Genomic DNA, 15,402 nt, shown 5'->3' with positions numbered 1-15,402 from the left:
CCCACACCACACCACACACAATATGCACACAACACCACACCACACCACACACATTATGCACACAACCCCACGCCACACCACACCACACACATCATGCACACAACCCCACACCACACCACACCACACACATTATGCACACAACACCACACCACACCACACACATTATGCACACAACACCACACCACACCACACACATTATGCACACAACACCACACCACACCACACACATTATGCACACAACACCACACCACACCACACACATTATGCACACAACACCACACCACACCACACACATTATGCACACAACACCACACCACACCACACACATTATGCACACAACACCACACCACACCACACACATTATGCACACAACACCACACCACACCACACACATTATGCACACAACACCACACCACACCACACCACATTATGCACACAACACCACACCACACCACACACATTATGCACACAACACCACACCACACCACACACATTATGCACACAACACCACACCACACCACACACATTATGCACACAACACCACACCACACCACACCACATTATGCACACAACACCACACCACACCACACACATTATGCACACAACACCACACCACACCACACCACACACATTATGCACACAACACCACACCACACACATTATGCACACAACACCACACCACACCACACACATTATGCACACCACACCACACCACACCACACACATTATGCACACAACACCACACCACACCACACACATTATGCACACAACACCACACCACACCACACACATTATGCACACAACACCACACCACACCACACACATTATGCACACCACACCACACCACACACATTATGCACACAACACCACACCACACCACACCACACACATTATGCACACAACCCCACACCACACCACACACATTATGCACACCACACCACACCACACCACACACATTATGCACACAACACCACACCACACCACACACATTATGCACACAACACCACACCACACCACACACATTATGCACACAACACCACACCACACCACACCACACACATTATGCACACAACCCCACACCACACACATTATGCACACAACACCACACCACACACATTATGCACACCACACCACACCACACCACACACATTATGCACACAACACCACACCACACCACACACATTATGCACACAACACCACACCACACCACACACATTATGCACACAACACCACACCACACCACACCACACACATTATGCACACCACACCACACCACACCACACACATTATGCACACAACCCCACACCACACCACACACATTATGCACACAACCCCACACCACACCACACACATTATGCACACAACACCACACCACACCACACACATTATGCACACAACACCACACCACACCACACACATTATGCACACAACCCCACACAACACCACACCACACACATTATGCACACAACCCCACACCACACCACACCACACACATTATGCACACAACACCACACCACACCACACACATTATGCACACAACACCACACCACACCACACACATTATGCACACAACACCACACCACACCACACACATTATGCACACAACCCCACACCACACCACACACATTATGCACACAACACCACACAACACCACACCACACACATTATGCACACAACCCCACACCACACCACACACATTATGCACACAACACCACACCACACCACACACATTATGCACACAACACCACACCACACCACACACATTATGCACACAACACCACACCACACCACACACATTATGCACACAACCCCACACCACACCACACACATTATGCACACAACACCACACCACACCACACACATTATGCACACAACACCACACAACACCACACCACACACATTATGCACACAACCCCACACCACACCACACACATTATGCACACAACACCACACCACACCACACACATTATGCACACAACACCACACCACACCACACACATTATGCACACAACCCCACGCCACACCACACACATTATGCACACAACCCCACACCACACCACACACATTATGCACACAACCCCACGCCACACCACACACATTATGCACACAACACCACACCACACCACACACATTATGCACACAACACCACACCACACCACACACATTATGCACACAACCCCACACCACACCACACACATTATGCACACAACACCACACAACACCACACCACACACATTATGCACACAACCCCACACCACACCACACACATTATGCACACAACACCACACCACACCACACCACACACATTATGCACACAACCCCACACCACACCACACCACACCACACCACACCACACACATTATGCACACAACACCACACCACACCACACACATTATGCACACAACCCCACACCACACCACACACATTATGCACACAACCCCACACCACACCACACCACACCACACACATTATGCACACAACCCCACCCCACACCACACCACACACAATATGCACACAACACCACACCACACCACACACATTATGCACACAACCCCACGCCACACCACACCACACACATCATGCACACAACCCCACACCACACCACACCACACACATTATGCACACAACACCACACCACACCACACACATTATGCACACAACACCACACCACACCACACCACACACATTATGCACACAACACCACACCACACACATTATGCACACAACACCACACCACACCACACCACACACATTATGCACACCACACCACACCACACACATTATGCACACAACACCACACCACACCACACACATTATGCACACAACACCACACCACACCACACCACATTATGCACACAACACCACACCACACCACACACATTATGCACACAACACCACACCACACACATTATGCACACAACACCACACCACACCACACCACACACATTATGCACACCACACCACACCACACACATTATGCACACAACACCACACCACACCACACACATTATGCACACAACACCACACCACACCACACCACATTATGCACACCACACCACACCACACACATTATGCACACAACACCACACCACACCACACCACATTATGCACACCACACCACACCACACACATTATGCACACAACACCACACCACACCACACCACATTATGCACACAACACCACACCACACCACACACATTATGCACACAACACCACACCACACCACACCACATTATGCACACAACACCACACCACACCACACCACATTATGCACACAACACCACACCACACCACACACATTATGCACACAACACCACACCACACCACACACATTATGCACACAACACCACACCACACACATTATGCACACCACACCACACCACACCACACACATTATGCACACAACACCACACCACACCACACACATTATGCACACAACACCACACCACACCACACCACATTATGCACACAACACCACACCACACCACACCACACACATTATGCACACAACACCACACCACACCACACACATTATGCACACAACACCACACCACACCACACACATTATGCACACAACACCACACCACACCACACACATTATGCACACAACACCACACCACACCACACACATTATGCACACAACACCACACCACACACATTATGCACACCACACCACACCACACCACACACATTATGCACACAACACCACACCACACACATTATGCACACAACACCACACCACACCACACACATTATGCACACAACACCACACCACACCACACACATTATGCACACAACACCACACCACACACATTATGCACACCACACCACACCACACCACACACATTATGCACACCACACCACACCACACACATTATGCACACCACACCACACCACACACATTATGCACACAACCCCACACCACACCACACACATTATGCACACCACACCACACCACACCACACACATTATGCACACAACACCACACCACACCACACACATTATGCACACAACCCCACACCACACCACACACATTATGCACACAACACCACACCACACCACACACATTATGCACACAACACCACACCACACCACACCACACACATTATGCACACAACCCCACACCACACACATTATGCACACAACACCACACCACACACATTATGCACACAACACCACACCACACCACACCACACACATTATGCACACCACACCACACCACACCACACCACACACATTATGCACACAACCCCACACCACACCACACCACACACATTATGCACACAACACCACACCACACCACACACATTATGCACACAACACCACACCACACCACACCACACACATTATGCACACAACACCACACAACACCACACCACACACATTATGCACACAACACCACACAACACCACACAACACCACACACATTATGCACACAACACCACACAACACCACACACATTATGCACACAACACCACACAACACCACACACATTATGCACACAACCCCACACCACACCACACACATTATGCACACAACACCACACCACACACATTATGCACACAACACCACACCACACACATTATGCACACAACACCACACCACACCACACACATTATGCACACAACCCCACACAACACCACACACATTATGCACACAACGCCACACCACACCACACACATTATGCACACAACACCACACCACACCACACACATTATGCACACAACCCCACACCACACCACACACATTATGCACACCACACCACACCACACCACACACATTATGCACACAACACCACACCACACCACACACATTATGCACACAACACCACACCACACCACACACATTATGCACACAACACCACACCACACCACACCACACACATTATGCACACAACCCCACACCACACACATTATGCACACAACACCACACCACACACATTATGCACACCACACCACACCACACCACACACATTATGCACACAACACCACACCACACCACACACATTATGCACACAACACCACACCACACCACACACATTATGCACACAACACCACACCACACCACACCACACACATTATGCACACCACACCACACCACACCACACACATTATGCACACAACCCCACACCACACCACACACATTATGCACACAACCCCACACCACACCACACACATTATGCACACAACACCACACCACACCACACACATTATGCACACAACACCACACCACACCACACACATTATGCACACAACCCCACACAACACCACACCACACACATTATGCACACAACCCCACACCACACCACACCACACACATTATGCACACAACACCACACCACACCACACACATTATGCACACAACACCACACCACACCACACACATTATGCACACAACACCACACCACACCACACACATTATGCACACAACCCCACACCACACCACACACATTATGCACACAACACCACACAACACCACACCACACACATTATGCACACAACCCCACACCACACCACACACATTATGCACACAACACCACACCACACCACACACATTATGCACACAACACCACACCACACCACACACATTATGCACACAACACCACACCACACCACACACATTATGCACACAACCCCACACCACACCACACACATTATGCACACAACACCACACCACACCACACACATTATGCACACAACACCACACAACACCACACCACACACATTATGCACACAACCCCACACCACACCACACACATTATGCACACAACACCACACCACACCACACACATTATGCACACAACACCACACCACACCACACACATTATGCACACAACCCCACGCCACACCACACACATTATGCACACAACCCCACACCACACCACACACATTATGCACACAACCCCACGCCACACCACACACATTATGCACACAACACCACACCACACCACACACATTATGCACACAACACCACACCACACCACACACATTATGCACACAACCCCACACCACACCACACACATTATGCACACAACACCACACAACACCACACCACACACATTATGCACACAACCCCACACCACACCACACACATTATGCACACAACACCACACCACACCACACCACACACATTATGCACACAACCCCACACCACACCACACCACACCACACCACACCACACACATTATGCACACAACACCACACCACACCACACACATTATGCACACAACCCCACACCACACCACACACATTATGCACACAACCCCACACCACACCACACCACACCACACACATTATGCACACAACCCCACCCCACACCACACCACACACAATATGCACACAACACCACACCACACCACACACATTATGCACACAACCCCACGCCACACCACACCACACACATCATGCACACAACCCCACACCACACCACACCACACACATTATGCACACAACACCACACCACACCACACACATTATGCACACAACACCACACCACACCACACCACACACATTATGCACACAACACCACACCACACACATTATGCACACAACACCACACCACACCACACCACACACATTATGCACACCACACCACACCACACACATTATGCACACAACACCACACCACACCACACACATTATGCACACAACACCACACCACACCACACCACATTATGCACACAACACCACACCACACCACACACATTATGCACACAACACCACACCACACACATTATGCACACAACACCACACCACACCACACCACACACATTATGCACACCACACCACACCACACACATTATGCACACAACACCACACCACACCACACACATTATGCACACAACACCACACCACACCACACCACATTATGCACACCACACCACACCACACACATTATGCACACAACACCACACCACACCACACCACATTATGCACACCACACCACACCACACACATTATGCACACAACACCACACCACACCACACCACATTATGCACACAACACCACACCACACCACACACATTATGCACACAACACCACACCACACCACACCACATTATGCACACAACACCACACCACACCACACCACATTATGCACACAACACCACACCACACCACACACATTATGCACACAACACCACACCACACCACACACATTATGCACACAACACCACACCACACACATTATGCACACCACACCACACCACACCACACACATTATGCACACAACACCACACCACACCACACACATTATGCACACAACACCACACCACACCACACCACATTATGCACACAACACCACACCACACCACACCACACACATTATGCACACAACACCACACCACACCACACACATTATGCACACAACACCACACCACACCACACACATTATGCACACAACACCACACCACACCACACACATTATGCACACAACACCACACCACACCACACACATTATGCACACAACACCACACCACACACATTATGCACACCACACCACACCACACCACACACATTATGCACACAACACCACACCACACACATTATGCACACAACACCACACCACACCACACACATTATGCACACAACACCACACCACACCACACACATTATGCACACAACACCACACCACACACATTATGCACACCACACCACACCACACCACACACATTATGCACACCACACCACACCACACACATTATGCACACCACACCACACCACACACATTATGCACACAACCCCACACCACACCACACACATTATGCACACCACACCACACCACACACATTATGCACACAACACCACACCACACCACACACATTATGCACACAACCCCACACCACACCACACACATTATGCACACAACACCACACCACACCACACACATTATGCACACAACACCACACCACACCACACCACACACATTATGCACACAACCCCACACCACACACATTATGCACACAACACCACACCACACACATTATGCACACAACACCACACCACACCACACCACACACATTATGCACACCACACCACACCACACCACACCACACACATTATGCACACAACCCCACACCACACCACACCACACACATTATGCACACAACACCACACCACACCACACACATTATGCACACAACACCACACCACACCACACCACACACATTATGCACACAACACCACACAACACCACACCACACACATTATGCACACAACACCACACAACACCACACAACACCACACACATTATGCACACAACACCACACAACACCACACACATTATGCACACAACACCACACAACACCACACACATTATGCACACAACCCCACACCACACCACACACATTATGCACACAACACCACACCACACACATTATGCACACAACACCACACCACACACATTATGCACACAACACCACACCACACCACACACATTATGCACACAACCCCACACAACACCACACACATTATGCACACAACGCCACACCACACCACACACATTATGCACACAACACCACACCACACCACACACATTATGCACACAACCCCACACCACACCACACACATTATGCACACAACACCACACCACACACATTATGCACACAACACCACACCACACACATTATGCACACAACGCCACACCACACCACACACATTATGCACACAACACCACACCACACCACACACATTATGCACACAACACCACACCACACCACACACATTATGCACACAACCCCACACCACACCACACACATTATGCACACAACCCCACACCACACCACACACATTATGCACACAACGCCACACCACACCACACACATTATGCACACAACACCACACCACACCACACACATTATGCACACAACCCCACACCACACCACACACATTATGCACACAACCCCACCCCACACCACACCACACACAATATGCACACAACACCACACCACACCACACACATTATGCACACAACCCCACGCCACACCACACCACACACATCATGCACACAACCCCACACCACACCACACCACACACATTATGCACACAACACCACACCACACCACACACATTATGCACACAACACCACACCACACCACACACATTATGCACACAACACCACACCACACCACACACATTATGCACACAACACCACACCACACCACACACATTATGCACACAACACCACACCACACCACACACATTATGCACACAACACCACACCACACCACACACATTATGCACACAACACCACACCACACCACACACATTATGCACACAACACCACACCACACCACACACATTATGCACACAACACCACACCACACCACACCACATTATGCACACAACACCACACCACACCACACACATTATGCACACAACACCACACCACACCACACACATTATGCACACAACACCACACCACACCACACACATTATGCACACAACACCACACCACACCACACCACATTATGCACACAACACCACACCACACCACACACATTATGCACACAACACCACACCACACCACACCACACACATTATGCACACAACACCACACCACACACATTATGCACACAACACCACACCACACCACACACATTATGCACACCACACCACACCACACCACACACATTATGCACACAACACCACACCACACCACACACATTATGCACACAACACCACACCACACCACACACATTATGCACACAACACCACACCACACCACACACATTATGCACACAACACCACACCACACCACACACATTATGCACACCACACCACACCACACACATTATGCACACAACACCACACCACACCACACCACACACATTATGCACACAACCCCACACCACACCACACACATTATGCACACCACACCACACCACACCACACACATTATGCACACAACACCACACCACACCACACACATTATGCACACAACACCACACCACACCACACACATTATGCACACAACACCACACCACACCACACCACACACATTATGCACACAACCCCACACCACACACATTATGCACACAACACCACACCACACACATTATGCACACCACACCACACCACACCACACACATTATGCACACAACACCACACCACACCACACACATTATGCACACAACACCACACCACACCACACACATTATGCACACAACACCACACCACACCACACCACACACATTATGCACACCACACCACACCACACCACACACATTATGCACACAACCCCACACCACACCACACACATTATGCACACAACCCCACACCACACCACACACATTATGCACACAACACCACACCACACCACACACATTATGCACACAACACCACACCACACCACACACATTATGCACACAACCCCACACAACACCACACCACACACATTATGCACACAACCCCACACCACACCACACACATTATGCACACAACACCACACCACACCACACACATTATGCACACAACACCACACCACACCACACACATTATGCACACAACACCACACCACACCACACACATTATGCACACAACCCCACACCACACCACACACATTATGCACACAACACCACACAACACCACACCACACACATTATGCACACAACCCCACACCACACCACACACATTATGCACACAACACCACACCACACCACACACATTATGCACACAACACCACACCACACCACACACATTATGCACACAACACCACACCACACCACACACATTATGCACACAACCCCACACCACACCACACACATTATGCACACAACACCACACCACACCACACACATTATGCACACAACACCACACAACACCACACCACACACATTATGCACACAACCCCACACCACACCACACACATTATGCACACAACACCACACCACACCACACACATTATGCACACAACACCACACCACACCACACACATTATGCACACAACCCCACGCCACACCACACACATTATGCACACAACCCCACACCACACCACACACATTATGCACACAACCCCACGCCACACCACACACATTATGCACACAACACCACACCACACCACACACATTATGCACACAACACCACACCACACCACACACATTATGCACACAACCCCACACCACACCACACACATTATGCACACAACACCACACAACACCACACCACACACATTATGCACACAACCCCACACCACACCACACACATTATGCACACAACACCACACCACACCACACCACACACATTATGCACACAACCCCACACCACACCACACCACACCACACCACACACATTATGCACACAACACCACACCACACCACACACATTATGCACACAACCCCACACCACACCACACACATTATGCACACAACCCCACACCACACCACACCACACCACACACATTATGCACACAACCCCACCCCACACCACACCACACACAATATGCACACAACACCACACCACACACATTATGCACACAACCCCACGCCACACCACACCACACACATCATGCACACAACCCCACACCACACCACACCACACACATTATGCACACAACACCACACCACACCACACACATTATGCACACAACACCACACCACACCACACCACACACATTATGCACACAACACCACACCACACACATTATGCACACAACACCACACCACACCACACCACACACATTATGCACACCACACCACACCACACACATTATGCACACAACACCACACCACACCACACACATTATGCACACAACACCACACCACACCACACCACATTATGCACACAACACCACACCACACCACACACATTATGCACACAACACCACACCACACACATTATGCACACAACACCACACCACACCACACCACACACATTATGCACACCACACCACACCACACACATTATGCACACAACACCACACCACACCACACACATTATGCACACAACACCACACCACACCACACCACATTATGCACACCACACCACACCACACACATTATGCACACAACACCACACCACACCACACCACATTATGCACACCACACCACACCACACACATTATGCACACAACACCACACCACACCACACCACATTATGCACACAACACCACACCACACCACACACATTATGCACACAACACCACACCACACCACACCACTTTATGCACACAACACCACACCACACCACACCACATTATGCACACAACACCACACCACACCACACACATTATGCACACAACACCACACCACACCACACACATTATGCACACAACACCACACCACACCACACACATTATGCACACCACACCACACCACACCACACACATTATGCACACAACACCACACCACACCACACACATTATGCACACAACACCACACCACACCACACCACATTATGCACACAACACCACACCACACCACACCACACACATTATGCACACAACACCACACCACACCACACACATTATGCACACAACACCACACCACACCACACACATTATGCACACAACACCACACCACACCACACACATTATGCACACAACACCACACCACACCACACACATTATGCACACAACACCACACCACACACATTATGCACACCACACCACACCACACCACACACATTATGCACACAACACCACACCACACACATTATGCACACAACACCACACCACACCACACACATTATGCACACAACACCACACCACACCACACACATTATGCACACAACACCACACCACACACATTATGCACACCACACCACACCACACCACACACATTATGCACACCACACCACACCACACACATTATGCACACCACACCACACCACACACATTATGCACACAACCCCACACCACACCACACACATTATGCACACCACACCACACCACACCACACACATTATGCACACAACACCACACCACACCACACACATTATGCACACAACCCCACACCACACCACACACATTATGCACACAACACCACACCACACCACACACATTATGCACACAACACCACACCACACCACACCACACACATTATGCACACAACCCCACACCACACACATTATGCACACAACACCACACCACACACATTATGCACACAACACCACACCACACCACACCACACACATTATGCACACCACACCACACCACACCACACCACACACATTATGCACACAACCCCACACCACACCACACCACACACATTATGCACACAACACCACACCACACCACACACATTATGCACACAACACCACACCACACCACACCACACACATTATGCACACAACACCACACAACACCACACACATTATGCACACAACACCACACCACACCACACCACACACATTATGCACACAACACCACACCACACCACACCACACACATTATGCACACAACACCACACAACACCACACACATTATGCACACAACCCCACACCACACCACACACATTATGCACACAACACCACACAACACCACACACATTATGCACACAACCCCACACCACACCACACACATTATGCACACAACACCACACCACACACATTATGCACACAACACCACACCACACACATTATGCACACAACACCACACAACACCACACCACACACATTATGCACACAACACCACACAACACCACACCACACCACACCACACCACACACATTATGCACACAACGCCACACAACACCACACCACACACATTATGCACACAACACCACACCACACCACACCACACCACACACATCATGCACACAACGCCACACCACACAACACCACACAACACACATTATGCACACAACGCCACACCACACACATCATGCACACAACGCCACACCACACAACACCACACCACACACATTATGCACACAACGCCACACCACACACATCATGCACACAACGCACGTCGTCAACGTATACGCAGGCAATCGTGTACTACAACAGTGGTTCCCAAAGTGGGGTCCGGGGACCCCTAGGGGTCCTTGATGGAGTTCCAGGGGGTCCCCAGCTATATGATAATTAGGAACCAAATGGACCCTTATTGGTCTGTAACTCTTAAATTAACATTGATTTTACGATATAAATTGGGGGTCCCAGAGACATAAATGCCATTAAATGGGGTAGACTAATGCATGTCAAACTGGGGGGTCCTTGAAATAAAACGGGTTGAGAATCACTGCTAGAGCTGAGCTGAGCTAGAGGGCTGTAACCTCTTCTCTTATGGGGGTCCCTGGCATATCTCTTCAAATGGGGGTCCACTGGCTAATTTGTGTCAATTTGGGGGTCCTTGACATGAAAAAGTTTGGGAACCACTGTACTACAAGCATTATACTACTTACTCCCCCCCCCGGAGTAAGGGGGAGCGTTTAATTTGAAATGGGATGAGTCAGTGGTGGACACTACAGAACATTAAAGCCCACTGCCCAGAGAACATCCCTGATCACACGCAGGCTAATCATTTTCTTCCATATAGTCTGACTCTCTCTTCTGAATTACTTTGCATGTCTCACTACTCCCATTCACAGACAGTTCTGAGAATTAACAAGCTGCAGACTGTGGTTTAACAGTGCCTTTCCTCCCTGCAAAACTTGTTTGTGCGTGCGCACAAGCACACACACACACACACACACACACACACGCTAGCAAATGTGCAGATGTTTATATAGCTAATCCCTGCTGAAGCCTTATCAAGTTTAATCGCGTCTACTTGTCATTTTGCTCGGGCGCGATATAGGCTGTGTTGGCCTTTCGTGCTATAGCGCTCTGTGCCTGCTTATGTTTTCATCACGGCACTCAACCAGGCTAATTTGTTTCACAGTGTCTCGGTTTCAGTTCCTCACGCTTTGGTTATTTGTTGTATTCTGTTAAATCATTGACCCTCTCCCCACCCCAAGCCCCTCACGAGTGGGCAACAAAGTCTTCATTTTCACACATAGTGTATACAGTATGCATGTGCACTTGCGCGCACGCGACACACTCACTCACTCACTCACTCCCTTTCTCCTCTGCTCTCACATACCTATAGGGGCACATTCCAAACTGTGTGGCACATACTGTACTGTACAGTGTACATACACACAAGTACGCTCAAGGCTCTACATTTTATTCACTGCCCTCTGTGCTACAACATTGGTTGTGCATCTGGCTTGCTTGTCAGCCAGCATGGTGCCATGCTGCAGTTGCCGGAGTCCTGTTCTGTTCTCAGGGGCCCCTGGTTTCCGGAGTACTGTTCTGTTCTCAGGGGCCCCCTGGTTCCCCGATGCGAAGGGGAGATAATATGAACACTGGATGGAGTATAATGTCTTTTTCTTACTGTCTCACCACCATGGCTCGGGCCTAGGGGGAAATCTGGAGAGAAAACTATAAGCTCGGCACACAGAGGAGGCGGGGAAGGAGACGGAGACAG

General features: G+C 49.6%; 1 protein-coding gene across 1 annotated transcript in view; it reads left to right on the top strand.

Annotated features, from left to right (window-relative positions):
* Positions 1-15,402, top strand: part of suclg2 (succinate-CoA ligase GDP-forming subunit beta) — a 170,281-nt gene that overhangs the window by 34,936 nt on the left and 119,943 nt on the right. The window lies entirely within an intron of this gene.

The sequence above is a fragment of the Protomyctophum parallelum genome (genome assembly GCF_964188405.1).
Source record: "Protomyctophum parallelum genome assembly, chromosome: 8".
Lineage (NCBI taxonomy): Eukaryota > Metazoa > Chordata > Actinopteri > Myctophiformes > Myctophidae > Protomyctophum > Protomyctophum parallelum.
This window is presented reverse-complemented; position numbering and strand designations above follow the sequence as displayed.